This window comes from Haemaphysalis longicornis, unplaced genomic scaffold, assembly GCF_048455015.1.
Source record: "Haemaphysalis longicornis isolate Haplotype H1 unplaced genomic scaffold, Haemaphysalis longicornis Haplotype H1 scaffold_14, whole genome shotgun sequence".
In the NCBI taxonomy this organism is placed as follows: Eukaryota; Metazoa; Arthropoda; class Arachnida; order Ixodida; family Ixodidae; genus Haemaphysalis; species Haemaphysalis longicornis.
Genome location: NW_027526245.1, coordinates 1,449,382 through 1,466,338, shown reverse-complemented (window position 1 = coordinate 1,466,338; position 16,957 = coordinate 1,449,382). Strand labels below are relative to the sequence as shown.

The 16,957-nt window shown below is 45.1% G+C and overlaps 1 protein-coding gene across 1 annotated transcript in view; it reads right to left on the bottom strand.

Moving 5' to 3' along the window:
* Window positions 1–16,535, bottom strand: part of LOC144165144 (uncharacterized) — a 56,292-nt gene extending 39,757 nt beyond the window's left edge. The window contains exon 1 of the mRNA XM_077695247.1: window positions 16,529–16,535. The gene's annotated coding sequence lies outside the window, so the exon portion shown is untranslated. The remainder of the gene's footprint in view (window positions 1–16,528) is intronic.
* Window positions 16,536–16,957: the final 422 nt, after the last annotated feature.

Here is a 16,957-nt window from a genome sequence, read left to right as displayed (position 1 = left end):
AGGGAAGGATATTTACAGCGCCAATTCAGATCAGTAGCCAGCGTATACAACGGCGCTATACGACAGAAGCGTGTTTGCGTTATTGTTTCCTCTGTTCGCGCAACCACACCACAGTTACTTTTTCGGTTTCCCTTCTTCAGCTCGGTTGGTGTTGTCGCTAATTAACAACGCATTCCAAACGTTATTAGCTGTTCACAAAGTAAACGCAGTTCCACACAGTTCGAAATCTGCTGCGGAGCGGCGGTTGTCTTTACGAAGATTCCGTTTAGTTTCGGCTTCTATCTTGAGAGTAATGTTAGAGTCGTCCTAGCGGCTAATTGTGATACAGTTTGTTCAGGCCGTTCGAAGTTCTCTAAAAATGTATTTCATCCTTCTCCCCATCCTCTGCTTAAACAATAATACCCTCAACTTTAAGAGTACGCAAAACGCATTAAAGAGTTCGCCTCCGCATCCTCTGCTTTAAGGATAGTAACCTCAACTTTCAGAGTACGCAAAACGCATTAAAGTCAGCGCGAGTGAATGCAACCTTGCCTTTGATAGGATTTCCACGCTCTCGCTTTGAATGCGTGGCCGAAATATGTACACTTCGGTGAACAAAGTAGGGCAGTAAGCAGGATGCGTATTGACCGTCTTGACATTGCTGTTGGCAATACCCGCGAAGTGCTGTGAATGCATATTCTTGTGCCGCCTTTTGGTATCCATTCGGTGCCCTGAATGTCGCTAACAAAGGTTACTGCTGATAAAACAATAGTGGCGGAAGCAGTAATACCTTGTAAAGGAAAGTTTGACATCCACCTAAATGCAGCCATACGGCTACAAAGGAAAGCTATACAGCTTTCTCGGAAACTTCGTAGTTGAAGAAAAATTCGTCCTGGTCCCGGATTCAAACCCGGGACCACCGCTTAACCGGAGCAGTCGCTCTACCAACTGAGCTAAGCAGGAGGCTAGTCGTTAGTAGCGCGAAAGCGAATTGATCAACAACTCTAAGTGAAGGACAGGTGCTAATCGACCAGATTTAGGGGAAATACCCAAGGTGGAGTAAATTTCTGTAAAGGAAAGTTTGACATTCACCTAAATGCGGCCATACGGCTACAAAGGAAAGCTATGCAGCTTTCTCGGAAACTTCGTAGTTGAAGAAAAATCCGTCCTGGTCCAGGATTCGAACCCGGGACCACTGCTTAACCGGAGCAGTTGCTCTACCAACTGAGCTAACCAGGAGGCTAGTCGTTAGTAGCGCGAAAACGAATTGATCAACAACTCGAAGTGAAGGACAGGTGCTAATCGACCAGATAGACTACGACGGCATCCGTTAATACCTTGTGTTATGCGACTACTACGACGACAAGCGATTCATCGCAGCGCGTGATGTGTATGAACACTGAAAGTAAATGTTTTAGTTGTACGGCCCTTCGTGTCTGCGCTTCGCATAAACGGTAATCGTACTCATAAGTTTACTCCTTCCACTGACAAAAAATGCCATGACTTTCTTACTTCCTTGATTTTCTTAGTGCTAAAATCATTTCTTGCGAAGCTTATTCTCCCATGGCTGCCCGAGCGAGAAACCTGTACAGAACAATATGGCAGGCTGCCTTTCGTGATTGTGGCTGTCCTTCGCGCAGCAGTAGCGGAGCTGCCACTAATTCTTTACTGCAGCGTTTTGATCCTTCTGGACCCTGGAACTTGCAATTATAACTATGTTTCTTAAAAAACTTCCTCCACAAAACGTCTAACCGGACGCTGCGCGAGTGTTTTTACGTGACTGAAAGGCCGGTCGCGACATCCACTGACCCAGAGTTGCTAAGCTGCGGCGAGAGGCGGCGCTGGAGTCCCTCGCAAACTGCAGTTTACAGTGCCTATACGAGAACGGCTGACCGTCAACACAGACTTCCAAGAATCCTGCCGTAACGCTGTAGCTTTCAAAATGGTGGTATTTCTTGATGACACGCTATTTTTTCTAAGGGTTTAAAATAAAGAGAAAATTTATTATATATATATATATATATATATATATATATATATATATATATATATATATATATATATATATATATATACATATATATACATATATATCTATAATGAAAGATAGGTCGGCAGTCAGCAACGCCAGAGGCATAGGGGTGTTGTTAAGCTCTTTTTTACTACGATTAGTTAAGTTAACAATTTCTAAACAAACGTGAAAAAGAAAGAAAGAAAAAACACGCGCCCAGAGTGGGGACCGAACCCACGCCTTTTGATTAGATCTAGAATGCCTCACCAATTCGGCTATCTGGGCGACTGTGTTCTCCTTCACTTTCTGGGCTGTTTATATTTACTAGAACTGTATCTGACGCTTGAGGGTGGTAGCCAGCGCCACTCTGACTACGCGGAGAGAAGGGGACCTTCTTTTCAACCCCCGGGGCGCGAATCGAACGTCTACAGCCTGTCATGTGCGGGTAACTGGCGGGAAGCCCTCTTATGCTACCTTGGCATCAAGGCTGCCAGAACCGAGACCCTCGCTAGGGTTTCGCATAATAATATAGTTAGGAAATGAGGGGCTCGTTCAGAACATAATGAAAGATAGGTCCGCAGTCTGCAATGCCAAAGAAGGCATAGGGGTGTTGTTAAGCTCTTTTTTTACTACGATTAGTTAACACTTTTAAACAAACGTAAGATAGAAAGAAAGAAAAACACGCGCCCAGAGTGGGGACTGAACCCACGCCTTTCAATTGGACCTAGAATGCCTTACAAATTCGCCTATCCGGGCGACTTTGTTCTCCTGCACTTTCTGGGGTATTTATATTTACTAGAACTGTATCTGACGCTTGTGGGTGGTAGCCAGCGCCACTCTGACTACACGGGTAAAGGGGGCCTTCTTTTCAACCCCCGGGGAGTGAGTCGAACGTCTACAGCCTGTCATGAGCGCGTAACTGGCGGGAGCCCTCTTATGCTACCTTGGCATCAAGGCTGCCAAAACCGAGACCCTCGCTAGGGTTTCGCAAAATAATATAGTTAGGAAATGAGGGGCTGCTTAATGGAAACGCTGAGGACGCGTACAACTTTTAATAATGAAGGAAGTCCTTGCGTCTGCACAGGATGTGATTCGCCCCTGCAGGGCATTCAAGGCACTAAAAATGCGGTGAATTGCGACCAATTTTGTTCTTCAAGCAAACGTCACCACCGTAGCGAGTGTGGACTTCATTTTGCGCCCGTCCAAAGCAGCTTGAGCAAGCTGCCTGTAAGCAGCTTTTTCCCGCCGCCCTCCCATCTACCGTGTATGATGGCAAATAAATGAATTGATTTGATTTGATTTGGTTCGCAGAAATATTAGAGAAGATGTTTTCATGCAACGTGTCTGCCGCGACTCGCCATGCCATCATAGTCCCGCTCCACTCCGCCCCGTATACCATCAGTGTGTATTGCAAGAGTCAACAGAAGAGCCTCCAATCCCCTGGTGTGAGGACAGATCGAGGTGTCGGAGGACCACTTTTCGGGATGAACGCTGTGGGACCCGTGCTAATCGGCCCACGTTGCGGAGGTTTGCATCGTCCATCAGTGACCTCTGCGCCGACCACCCGATAACCACAGACGACCTCTCCAAGGATATGTTGCGCCCCGACCGCCTCCTGTTTTCTCTGTGGGGTCCGCGATATGTGACCAGAGATCTCGTGTGACTTCTCTGGTCACATATCGCGATTTTATTTTTACTGCCAAAGGCAGCCTCCAGGACGCTTCGTGAGACCACCTACGGCAGTGCGCAACAACTTGCCTGACGAAACGACTATAGCGACTTCCACTTTCTACCGGTCCAGCCAATCGAGCAGCATGCGCAACGACTCGCCGGTGTACCACCGCAGCTACTGCCCCCGCCTCCGCCCCCCCCGTACGCAGCAAGCCCGATCGCCCGCTTTAAACAGTTCTTAGCTTTAGTGGACACTGGTGCCGCAGTTTTGGCTATGTGTCTTACTATCAAGCATAGTCTGAGACACAAAGTTACGTTCGCGTGTGATCGCGACGTTCATTTTCGCGGTGTCGGGGGCGAGCATCTGCACGCTGTCGGTGTTTGTTCCGCGACAGTTACGCCTGGTGAAGAGGCATTCTGGGCGGATTTTTTGTACGGGCACAAGCTACCCATGACGTTGTTTTTGGTATATAGATTTTCTCCGGCACAGCGGAGCTACGCCCGCTTGTGGTACTGGCGAAGTTTTCTTCTGGGGTGACATTTTTTCCCACAACAGTTGACGATCCCAGCGAGGCCAGCGCAGCTGTGGTTTTAGTTACTGAAGCTACCATGCTACCACCTACGATAAGCTTCAATTGTTCCGGTGAACTCTGCTCATCTTCGTTCAGAAAGCTGCACTATTTTAATTGAAGGTGATGCGAACAACATGGTGAACAAAAATATTTCGGTACCACTAGCTGTGGTCGAAGCCACAACCTGACGTAGTCATGTGTGGACGGTGAGTGCATCTAGTCAGTCAGTAATTCTTCCCTGTGTATTCAAGATTTCCAGCTTCGATGAACAAGTCAAAGTCGCGATTTATTGCAGTGAACCACAACGCCCCCCATACCACGGCAGATAAACCTGAATATACATCCTCCTTTGATCGTGCGCTTAAGCGAACGATCAACGGCTCCCTTTCATCCATAGAACAGTGCGAACTTCTAAGAACGCTCACTCCTTATGTGTAGACTTTCGACGTTTCACAGGGCGATCATTCCTTTCCCGTTCCTCTGTCTCGGATCCAGCAACAAATCAATACCGGCAATGCGATCCCTATACGCCAAAAGCCATATCAAGTGTAGCCTTGCGAAGGGAAAATAATAATTACCAGGCGCCAGAGATTCTGAGCAAACGGATGATCTGCGAGTTTTGAAGCCCCTGGGCCGCACCCACGATCTTGGTCAAGAAAAAAGATAATTCATTGCGATTTTGTGTCTCGACTATCGTAGTCTCAATGCTGTCACAAAATTGAGCGCACATCTCGTACCGGACATCGATTACACTATCGACTGCCTTCATTATGCTTCATATTTATCCTACGTCGATCTTAAGTCAGGATATTGGCTAATTCCGGTACACCTATCCGACACTCAAAAAACAGCCTTCGTGGCACCAGACGGCCTATTCGCATTCAGGGTCATTCCTTTTGGGCTAAGCAATGCGCCTGAGACGTGTGAAAGGTTTATGGACACAATTTTGCGCGGAATTAACTGGGAGATATGTATGTGTCATTTGGACGAAATCGTGTTCTATGGAACAACGTTAAGCAGCTTAATCAACACCTTGGCATTGTTCTTGACAGGATTCAAAAAGCACGGTTGGTTCTGAATTCAAATAAGTTTATTTCGCAGAACGTCAAGCAATTGTGCTAGGGTTTCTCGTCGACAAGGACGGTATTCGGCCGGACCCGCAAAATATCTCAGCAATTCGAGTGTTTCTCGCACCACGTTCCTTAAAGAACCTGTGAAACGATGTGAACTATGTCGAGCTAAAGTCACGTATAACGTTCGCTGCTCGCGCAGGACCCAGGTCGTCAACCTAGCTCGTCTGAAACGCTGCCACTCTCGCATCGTTTAACTCGCTCGGAGAGCTTCGTCGACCGCGGGTGAAAATGTTACGACGGAAAGTGAAGCTGCAAAAGAAGGCGAGAAGACAGCGATAACGAAGTGACCGGCCGCCAGTGGTAGAATCGGAGGAAGACGTTGGTGCTGCGCGCTACTCGCTGTGTGCTCAACGCTCCCCGCCTAGGAATTCCCCGCGCACCGGCTGTTTTACTTACGTAACGGCAACGGGACTTACCTTCATCAGAGTACGGTTACATGATTTAGCTCTCACAAATATTTGGAACACACTCTTTATATAGATTTGAAAAAAACTGTGAGAAGGATCGGAAGATGTTTCGAGAACGGAGAGTATGGATGCAGTCGGGCTAAGCCTATGCTACAACAACAACAAAAAAGAGAGAAAGGAGAGAGGGAGAGAGAGAGGAAGTAGACGTATTAACAAGGCCTTGAATATACGACCCCTTTTTCTCTCTCTCTCTCTCCCTCTCTCCCTCCCTTCTTTCTCTCTTTTTTGTTGTTTTAACATAGGCTTAGCCCAACTGCATGCACACTCTCCGTTTTCGAAACATCTTCCGATCCTTCTCACAGTTTTCTGCAAATATATGTAAGAAATGTGTTCCATATGTATGTGACAGCAAAATAATGTAACTGTACTCTGATAAAGGGAAGTCCCATTGCCGCTACGTAAGTAAACGTTCTTTTTTATTGTTCTTGCTGTGTATCCATCTCTTTACTTGTACTATTTCTTCGCACATTGTGAGTTTTATCTTCCTTTCTCTCTCTCTCTCTCTCTGTGTATATATATATATATATATATATATATATACAGAAATATAGGTCGGCAGTCTACAATGCCAAAGGAGGCATAGGGGTGTGGTTAGGCTCTTTTTCTTTTTCACTACGGTTAATTAAGCAAACATTTTTTTTAAATATACAGAAGAAAGAAAGAAAAACACGCGCCAAGAGTGGGGACCGAACCCACGCCTTTCGATCCCCACTCTGGGCGCGTGTTTTTCTTTCTTTCTTCTGTATATTTAAAAAAAAATGTTCACTTAATTAACCGTAGTGAAAAAGAAAAAGAGCCTGACCACACCCCTATGCCTCCTTTGGCATTGTAGACTGCCGACCTATATTTCTGTATTTCCTCAACGAGCCCCTCATTTCCTTACTATATATATATATATATATATATATATATATATATATATATATATATATACATATCAAGGTTGCAGTCGTCATTGCCAGTGCTATTCGGCTTTTTTCGAAATATATAATAGGGCCGAATGACGTGTGCTTGTCACGTTTCTTTGATTCATTGATAAATAAGCGAAAATATAAGTCGAGAAAAAATCCGCCGTTTTCCGGGAGCGGGACTCGAACCCACATCTCCGCATAACCGGTGCGGTGCGTTATATACATATATATATATATATATATATATATATATATATATATATATATATATATATATATATATATATATATTTCCAACGTTTCGACCTGAAACAGGTCTCCCTCAGGCCTGAGGAAGACCTGTCTCAGGTCGAAACGTTGGAAATAAAGTCTCCGAAGAGCGTACTTCTACTTTGTGCGTATTCCTGCAGCAACTAAGGACTCCACTTCACGACTATATATATATATATATATATATATATATATATATATATATAGCGAATCAGAATAGGAAATGAGGGGCTCGTGGAAAATAACACAGAAATAAGAGTTGGCAGTCGAGAAAACCTCGGAAAGCAAAGGGGAGGATGTGGTAGATCATTGAAACAGATTAAGAACTTGGAAAGAAAGAAAGAAAGTGAAGAAAAAATGCCCGCCAGGTGGGATCCGAACCCACGACCTCCAGAATACCGGTCTGGTGCGATAACCACTACGCTACCGGCGGGGCGATTTTCCCATTCACTTTCTGGGGTATTTATGTTAGGTATGTTTGTTTCCTGTGCTTGGGGGTGGTAGCCAGCGCCATTCGGACTAATCGGGGTGAAGGGGACCTTCTTTTTAACCCCCGGGTCGTGACTCGAGTGTCTACGACATGTCCAGAGTGGTCGACCAGCTTTGAACCCTCTTAAGCTCCCTTTGGCAACAAGACTGCCAGAACAGAGGCCCTCGCTATGCATGTAGCGAATCAGAATAGGAAATGAGGGGCTCGTGGAAAATAACACAGAAATAAGAGTTGGCAGTCGAGAAAACCTCGGAAAGCAAAGGGGAGGATGTGGTAGATCATTGAAACAGATTAAGAACTTGGAAAGAAAGAAAGAAAGTGAAGAAAAAATGCCCGCCAGGTGGGATCCGAACCCACGACCTCCAGAATACCGGTCTGGTGCGATAACCACTACGCTACCGGCGGGGCGATTTTCCCATTCACTTTCTGGGGTATTTATGTTAGGTATGTTTGTTTCCTGTGCTTGGGGGTGGTAGCCAGCGCCATTCGGACTAATCGGGGTGAAGGGGACCTTCTTTTTAACCCCCGGGTCGTGACTCGAGTGTCTACGACATGTCCAGAGTGGTCGACCAGCTTTGAACCCTCTTAAGCTCCCTTTGGCAACAAGACTGCCAGAACAGAGGCCCTCGCTATGCATGTAGCGAATCAGAATAGGAAATGAGGGGCTCGTGGAAAATAACACAGAAATAAGAGTTGGCAGTCGAGAAAACCTCGGAAAGCAAAGGGGAGGATGTGGTAGATCATTGAAACAGATTAAGAACTTGGAAAGAAAGAAAGAAAGTGAAGAAAAAATGCCCGCCAGGTGGGATCCGAACCCACGACCTCCAGAATACCGGTCTGGTGCGATAACCACTACGCTACCGGCGGGGCGATTTTCCCATTCACTTTCTGGGGTATTTATGTTAGGTATGTTTGTTTCCTGTGCTTGGGGGTGGTAGCCAGCGCCATTCGGACTAATCGGGGTGAAGGGGACCTTCTTTTTAACCCCCGGGTCGTGACTCGAGTGTCTACGACATGTCCAGAGTGGTCGACCAGCTTTGAACCCTCTTAAGCTCCCTTTGGCAACAAGACTGCCAGAACAGAGGCCCTCGCTATGCATGTAGCGAATCAGAATAGGAAATGAGGGGCTCGTGGAAAATAACACAGAAATAAGAGTTGGCAGTCGAGAAAACCTCGGAAAGCAAAGGGGAGGATGTGGTAGATCATTGAAACAGATTAAGAACTTGGAAAGAAAGAAAGAAAGTGAAGAAAAAATGCCCGCCAGGTGGGATCCGAACCCACGACCTCCAGAATACCGGTCTGGTGCGATAACCACTACGCTACCGGCGGGGCGATTTTCCCATTCACTTTCTGGGGTATTTATGTTAGGTATGTTTGTTTCCTGTGCTTGGGGGTGGTAGCCAGCGCCATTCGGACTAATCGGGGTGAAGGGGACCTTCTTTTTAACCCCCGGGTCGTGACTCGAGTGTCTACGACATGTCCAGAGTGGTCGACCAGCTTTGAACCCTCTTAAGCTCCCTTTGGCAACAAGACTGCCAGAACAGAGGCCCTCGCTATGCATGTAGCGAATCAGAATAGGAAATGAGGGGCTCGTGGAAAATAACACAGAAATAAGAGTTGGCAGTCGAGAAAACCTCGGAAAGCAAAGGGGAGGATGTGGTAGATCATTGAAACAGATTAAGAACTTGGAAAGAAAGAAAGAAAGTGAAGAAAAAATGCCCGCCAGGTGGGATCCGAACCCACGACCTCCAGAATACCGGTCTGGTGCGATAACCACTACGCTACCGGCGGGGCGATTTTCCCATTCACTTTCTGGGGTATTTATGTTAGGTATGTTTGTTTCCTGTGCTTGGGGGTGGTAGCCAGCGCCATTCGGACTAATCGGGGTGAAGGGGACCTTCTTTTTAACCCCCGGGTCGTGACTCGAGTGTCTACGACATGTCCAGAGTGGTCGACCAGCTTTGAACCCTCTTAAGCTCCCTTTGGCAACAAGACTGCCAGAACAGAGGCCCTCGCTATGCATGTAGCGAATCAGAATAGGAAATGAGGGGCTCGTGGAAAATAACACAGAAATAAGAGTTGGCAGTCGAGAAAACCTCGGAAAGCAAAGGGGAGGATGTGGTAGATCATTGAAACAGATTAAGAACTTGGAAAGAAAGAAAGAAAGTGAAGAAAAAATGCCCGCCAGGTGGGATCCGAACCCACGACCTCCAGAATACCGGTCTGGTGCGATAACCACTACGCTACCGGCGGGGCGATTTTCCCATTCACTTTCTGGGGTATTTATGTTAGGTATGTTTGTTTCCTGTGCTTGGGGGTGGTAGCCAGCGCCATTCGGACTAATCGGGGTGAAGGGGACCTTCTTTTTAACCCCCGGGTCGTGACTCGAGTGTCTACGACATGTCCAGAGTGGTCGACCAGCTTTGAACCCTCTTAAGCTCCCTTTGGCAACAAGACTGCCAGAACAGAGGCCCTCGCTATGCATGTAGCGAATCAGAATAGGAAATGAGGGGCTCGTGGAAAATAACACAGAAATAAGAGTTGGCAGTCGAGAAAACCTCGGAAAGCAAAGGGGAGGATGTGGTAGATCATTGAAACAGATTAAGAACTTGGAAAGAAAGAAAGAAAGTGAAGAAAAAATGCCCGCCAGGTGGGATCCGAACCCACGACCTCCAGAATACCGGTCTGGTGCGATAACCACTACGCTACCGGCGGGGCGATTTTCCCATTCACTTTCTGGGGTATTTATGTTAGGTATGTTTGTTTCCTGTGCTTGGGGGTGGTAGCCAGCGCCATTCGGACTAATCGGGGTGAAGGGGACCTTCTTTTTAACCCCCGGGTCGTGACTCGAGTGTCTACGACATGTCCAGAGTGGTCGACCAGCTTTGAACCCTCTTAAGCTCCCTTTGGCAACAAGACTGCCAGAACAGAGGCCCTCGCTATGCATGTAGCGAATCAGAATAGGAAATGAGGGGCTCGTGGAAAATAACACAGAAATAAGAGTTGGCAGTCGAGAAAACCTCGGAAAGCAAAGGGGAGGATGTGGTAGATCATTGAAACAGATTAAGAACTTGGAAAGAAAGAAAGAAAGTGAAGAAAAAATGCCCGCCAGGTGGGATCCGAACCCACGACCTCCAGAATACCGGTCTGGTGCGATAACCACTACGCTACCGGCGGGGCGATTTTCCCATTCACTTTCTGGGGTATTTATGTTAGGTATGTTTGTTTCCTGTGCTTGGGGGTGGTAGCCAGCGCCATTCGGACTAATCGGGGTGAAGGGGACCTTCTTTTTAACCCCCGGGTCGTGACTCGAGTGTCTACGACATGTCCAGAGTGGTCGACCAGCTTTGAACCCTCTTAAGCTCCCTTTGGCAACAAGACTGCCAGAACAGAGGCCCTCGCTATGCATGTAGCGAATCAGAATAGGAAATGAGGGGCTCGTGGAAAATAACACAGAAATAAGAGTTGGCAGTCGAGAAAACCTCGGAAAGCAAAGGGGAGGATGTGGTAGATCATTGAAACAGATTAAGAACTTGGAAAGAAAGAAAGAAAGTGAAGAAAAAAAAAAAAAAGAAAGAAAGTGAAGAAAAAAAAAAAAAAAGAAAAAAGAAAAAAAAAAAAATTTTTTCTTCACTTTCTTTCTTTCTTTCCAAGTTCTTAATCTGTTTCAATGATCTACCACATCCTCCCCTTTGCTTTCCGAGGTTTTCTCGACTGCCAACTCTTATTTCTGTGTATATATATATATATATATATATATATATATATATATATATATATATATATATATATATATATATATATATATATATGTATATATATATATATATATATATTAATATATATATATATATATATGTCGTGTACACAGTGGGCAAAAAGTCCTTAGAAGGCGTGAAAGGGCTGATACCACCACCCGATGCGTAGTCACGCCGGTATTCAACCTCATAGGTGCTTACCAGTGTGCCTACAGCCACCCACCCATCCCCAAACACAGCTCGGACATACTAGAGCACTACAGGCTCTCAGAAGCAATGTACCCGCCGCCCAACCAAAGCTAACCAAGGAAAAAGCCACACAATTTCAAAGACTGCAGGCAAACCCATTTCCACGCGTTACACAGCTGTACAAGACGCCTCCCCCCATGCTCTTCAGCTACTACTGCAATTGCTCTGGAACGCCCAACACCCTAGACCATGGTGAGAGATTGTGAGGGCATCACGGATTGGCCGTAAGTCCTCGCTTTGAGACCAGGGCAGTACGGAGGCGCTGATCACAAGCGGTGTCCTGGAAAACTAGCGGGGCCTGCTCACTAAGGCCATTAAGGCATACGCTGGCCATGGAATCCCGAATATGGACGCCACCCAATATGGCTGACCGACTAGAATCTCCTGCTCCTGTCAGCCTATTATATGTGAGCAATAATTTTTAATCTCCCTGCAGAAGCGAAATGACCCAACACTTGGTTATTTCTGGAACTGTCTGAAAAGATATTTTGCGCATTATGTTCCTAAAACTATCCCAAAATATATTTTCTGGATCACTGCCATCTGTATTTTCGCACTGTCACCGAATTCCTATCATAGCACTTTTCATCTAAGTCTATAAGGCTGAGGTTGAGGCTGAGCTGAGCGTCGCCGATCGGGTATAGCAAAATGATATAAGGCTCAGTTCGACGCTCAGCTATAAGGCTGAGCGTCTCCTTCCGCCGATCGGGTGCTATCAAAATGAAGTATGGTTACCCAAGAATCTTCGCTGTGTAGAATAGAGTGGATCACCTGTTTAAACCCTTCAGTGAAAGGTTCAATTTTTAAAAAAAATCTACGATAGAGTTATTAATCAGTGATACCCGCGACGAACCACAATAAAATCTTAGAAGTTGTTCCCTCGCTTTGCAGCCATTAGAAGAACGTTGAAACAGTCCTTGTTTCTAATCGTAAAATCAGCCCCAGGAAAGTTTAGAAGCATCTCTACGGCGTCCAGGCTAAGTATTCCAACCACATTATGGAGAGGCGTCTCACCCCAGTTGTCCTGAAAAGAAATAGGTAAGAGAATATGAAACGGCATCAGTACAATTTATTAAGAGATGTTAGGCATAAAGAAGCATGAGTGTCACGTTTTTTGCTTTTTCTGGAAGAGGTCATGCGGCTCCTCTACAAATAAAGGAAGCAGAATGCAAGGCTACGTCATGGTGACCTAGAATCTTCCTTTATTTGAACATGGGGCAAAACCGCGAACAGAAGCAGGGTTAGCATCAGTACGCTTATCCCAATTTGTTGGTCGCGGCATTCAAAAGCGCATCGTTGGTACTTCAGCTAATAAAACCTTCGGTCAAGGTGGCAAAAACAATGTTAACCACATTGGGAGATATATTGTAACGAAAACATTACGGTCCCTAATCATTCTCTATGCGCTTGTGACATAAAAACCCGTTTGTTTAACCAAGACGGCAAATTGAGTGAGTTGGTACGGGTTTATAATAAAAAAACAACCAGCGCAAAGAAAGAGAACGACGAAGCGCTGTTTTTTGTATTAAAAACCTTTGTTGAACTGTCGAACGAATGCGTCGATATTGTGCGCGCTACTGGGACAGCGCTTAGTGAGCTTGGACACTTGCAGTACAATAAAGGTGTTTCACAGCTGCTGCTATGCCGACACTTTGTAGTCCCCCACGACGGCTTCAGCTTCCCAATAGTCACAACACCTGTTCTTCCTCTATGGTGTCTCCGCTGCTCCGCTGTCAGTTTTTGTGATGGTGAATTTCGCACTGGATAACCTGCCAATTAGGGTCTCTTCGTCGCATTTCACTGTGGCCTCTCAACTTCACCGCATTGTTCGGGCGACTACATTTGTTCACGCGGGTCATGTGGACTGCTGACCGTAATTCCTTTGTAAGACTGTATATATACTCTACACTTAAGGCATCTTTCCGGATAAATTTGAAAAGGAAGCGCGTGTAATGTGGAGTCATTATTATATCTGCAGTCAAGAGGTCTTGCCAAAATGGCGCCAAATCATCAAATCAGCCTGGAGGGCACGGTTGCAGGGTTCGACTGCGCCCTCTTATTATTGAAGTTATTCTTTTTGACTCTGTTTGTTTCGCTATATGTTGGGGCCGCCGAAGGCTTGTCCATTCACCCCTGTTAGCGTTAATAACAAAAAGGTTTCTTGCAAGACTCATAATTGGAACTCGAGTTATTCTACGGTGAAATTTCTTCTGTGCGCTGACGTACTCCCCCGGAACACATTTCCATTTGCAATGCCCACCCTTATTCAGTTTAATCATGAGGCTGTGATGAACTGAGAATACCGAGATTGAGTTGTATTTCATTTGACTCTAGTTCAATTTCCACCGACATAAAAATTACCGAAGTCCGTGTTGCAATTTAATTCGTTACTTTACTTGGACCAGCTTCTTTTCCGGCATTTGTCATTGCAATCATTCAATGATTACCTTTACTATCTGAAAAGTTAACCATGCTGTTTGTTTTAACTTTTTCCCTCATATTTTACAGTGAAGTCGTTTAGATTTCGACAAGAAATCTTAATGCTTTTCAAACAGAACACCTCATTACAGCGCACACAGTAGGAAAAAATATTACTTGCAATGAGAGGCATAGCGAAAATACAAAAATAACTAGCTGAAATTAAGGCATTTGCTGTCCTTAGATCAAGCAACAAATATATTCCACTAGATTTCGGAATAAGAAAGATTGTCCTAACCTAGGCATCCAGTTATCGTAAATAGGGCCTTGACGATGGCGATCTATCGTCACTGATCCATGACAAATTCTCAAAAACAACCAACTACGTTCTGAAATGCATATAATTCCAGGCCTTATTTCAGGCTGAATGAAATGACAATTCACTTGTTACAAAGTAGACATACCGTACGCAAACTGCTTAGCTGATTTGGCCAGCGAGCCACCACCAGATTCAGGGCTGCCCAAAATCTTTGACAAATGCCAAAGATTGAGATTTGTCAACACCCTTCTACATTGCCATATGTTTTATTTCGAAGCAGCACACCTTTCCCACGCAAGCAAATTTTCTTGGCGGCCTCAGCAGAAAACAATCATTAAGAAGGCGTCCACGTACTCCTTGACAGCAGGCACGTACGTACCCAGGGGCGCTAGCTGAACCTGCCGCCGTCAGAGATCAATGGTTCATTCCCAGTTTTTTTACTGTGAAGCACTATTACCGTACCACCCAAGCAACTTTTCATGGTGGTGTCGGCTGAAAAAACCCCATAATCTGAGATAACTGAGTCTCGGAATATTGATAAGCACGCTCCTTCTCCCCGCGTCTGTTTCCCGGTAAATATTACGCTTGCGTAATCTACTCCAAGCGCAAAAGTACCCAACATCATAGAAATCACTTCGTGACGTCACCGCGCTTTCCTTAATAGAAAGAAAGACCGGAACAGAGCCTGCTTCAGCTCATTCCAGGCTACCTTTGGTAGACCACGGAAAGTGAAGACGCCAGAAGAACAGGCAGAAGAACAACATAAAGGAGGCAGTGCATGTTGTTGTGCCGTAAGAGAAAGTATTGCTAAGTAGATTTAATTTATCTCTGGTTTCACTGTTTGTAGAGCGCAGTGTGAGAATTCAAGTGACACCGCGTGAGCAATTCTTGTAAGTATTGTTTACAGCTTCGTTGTCCAGCACTTTCACAGCGTGGGTTGGAGCCACATTTTTTTGCCTAGCTTTGTTGGTTTAGTAAGTATAGAAAAACTATTACCCTGGTTTCCACAGACAAAATGTTTGTACGAAAACACTATTCATTTCGGTGAGTAACAAATCTGACGCCCCGGTAAGGGGGTAAGGAGAGAATGTAACGGGCATAGAAAAAAGCCCATTAATGACAATAAAGATGGGTACAGTTTTTTCGACGTCAGGCAAGACTGACAAGCATCGTTAAGAGCACAGTAACTCGGCAAATCTACTTAGAGGCAAATATTGAATGCACCAAATCTTTATAGATATGTTAAAGATAACTACTGAGCCCTGACTCAATAATTTCTGCAGCATTATTATGCCAGAAACAATTACGCGAGTATTAAATTACTCTTCCTTTCATATGTCCACCTTTAATAACACCGTAAGGCGGGCTAGTTGGTACTCAGAATTCATGCTGAATTTTTGCGCAACGTAAGACTAGGACAGATAGAGTGTAGTAACCTGCTCATGCGCGGTGATCAAGGGTTGTTAGATAGAGTATGTATATATATGTGTTGTTTAAGAAATAAATTTCAGTTGTTAGTCTGCGCTGGTCTTCGTGTTCCTTGTTCTATCTGTCCTAGTCTTACGTTACGCAAAAATTCAGCATGAATGTCCACCTTGCTTTCTGTTGTGCGTTTTGGGGTTTTGAGTTGTCGGCACAAAGAGAAGAAAGAAAAAGAAGAAATATGAAAAAGGAACAGCGTGTCCAGGGAATTTCTTGTGTGATTTCGTTTAGTGATTCCCGCGTGAGTAATTTGGGAATACAAGTAAGGAACAAGCGAGAGGGGTATATCAACGTACACCAGGGGACAAATGTAATGCGAACCACAAAATCTAAGCACGAACGCACGAAATTGCGAACTACTTTTTGTTGGGGTCGCGCAATGGCGCTCTATTGGTGTGTTTGCAAAGTTCAATTTCCCATACTTTGTTTTATAAATAAGGCACGGGTCATTTTGACTTCAATGGTTAGAAATCACGAAATTGGAGTGTTCTGGTTCATAGTGTTGTGTTTCGATTTCATTTGTCCATGACTCTGGCTTCCTCCGAAATGTTTTATTTTTCAGGTCACGCAAACAAGTATCTGCAGCGTATACTAAGCGAGAGCAGTAAAGAAATAAGAGACAAATGAGAACTGAAGACGATATTGAGGGGATGCGTTTGGCAAAACATTACCTCCTAACGACCGCCACACTGCGCTGACAGCTCTGTTACAGGACGTGTTAATTTTATAACATAGTCAAAGCAATGAATAATAACCAATGTAACTTGCGAAGGTTTGTACAATCGGAGAGTTGCTCACCTGAACGTTGACGTTTAGCGCTGAAGACTGTGTCAAGACACGCACGGACTCGACCAACTAAAAAATCACGGCAATGTGCAGGGCAGTCTGCCCTTTGTTATTTTGAGCGTTAACATCGGCTCCCAGGTCAATTAGTACTCTCAAGGTCTCTGGTTTGTTCCTGCAGACAAGCAAAAGTAGCGTCACATAAACGTAAGGTACTTTGTGGACTGCTATCTCAGTTCTTTCCCAGCGTACGTTACTGTTCCTGCTCGTTTTTAAAATGGCAAAAAAAGCAACGGCAGTAAGCACCTACTGTAACGTCGTAAATTTTAAGCGAGAAATGTTTTTATGAAGCTTCACAAACACACACAAAACCCACCCAAACAGAGTACATGTATATCCCCACAACTGTCTACTTAAACTGTTATTTCTATACCTTGTTTGAGA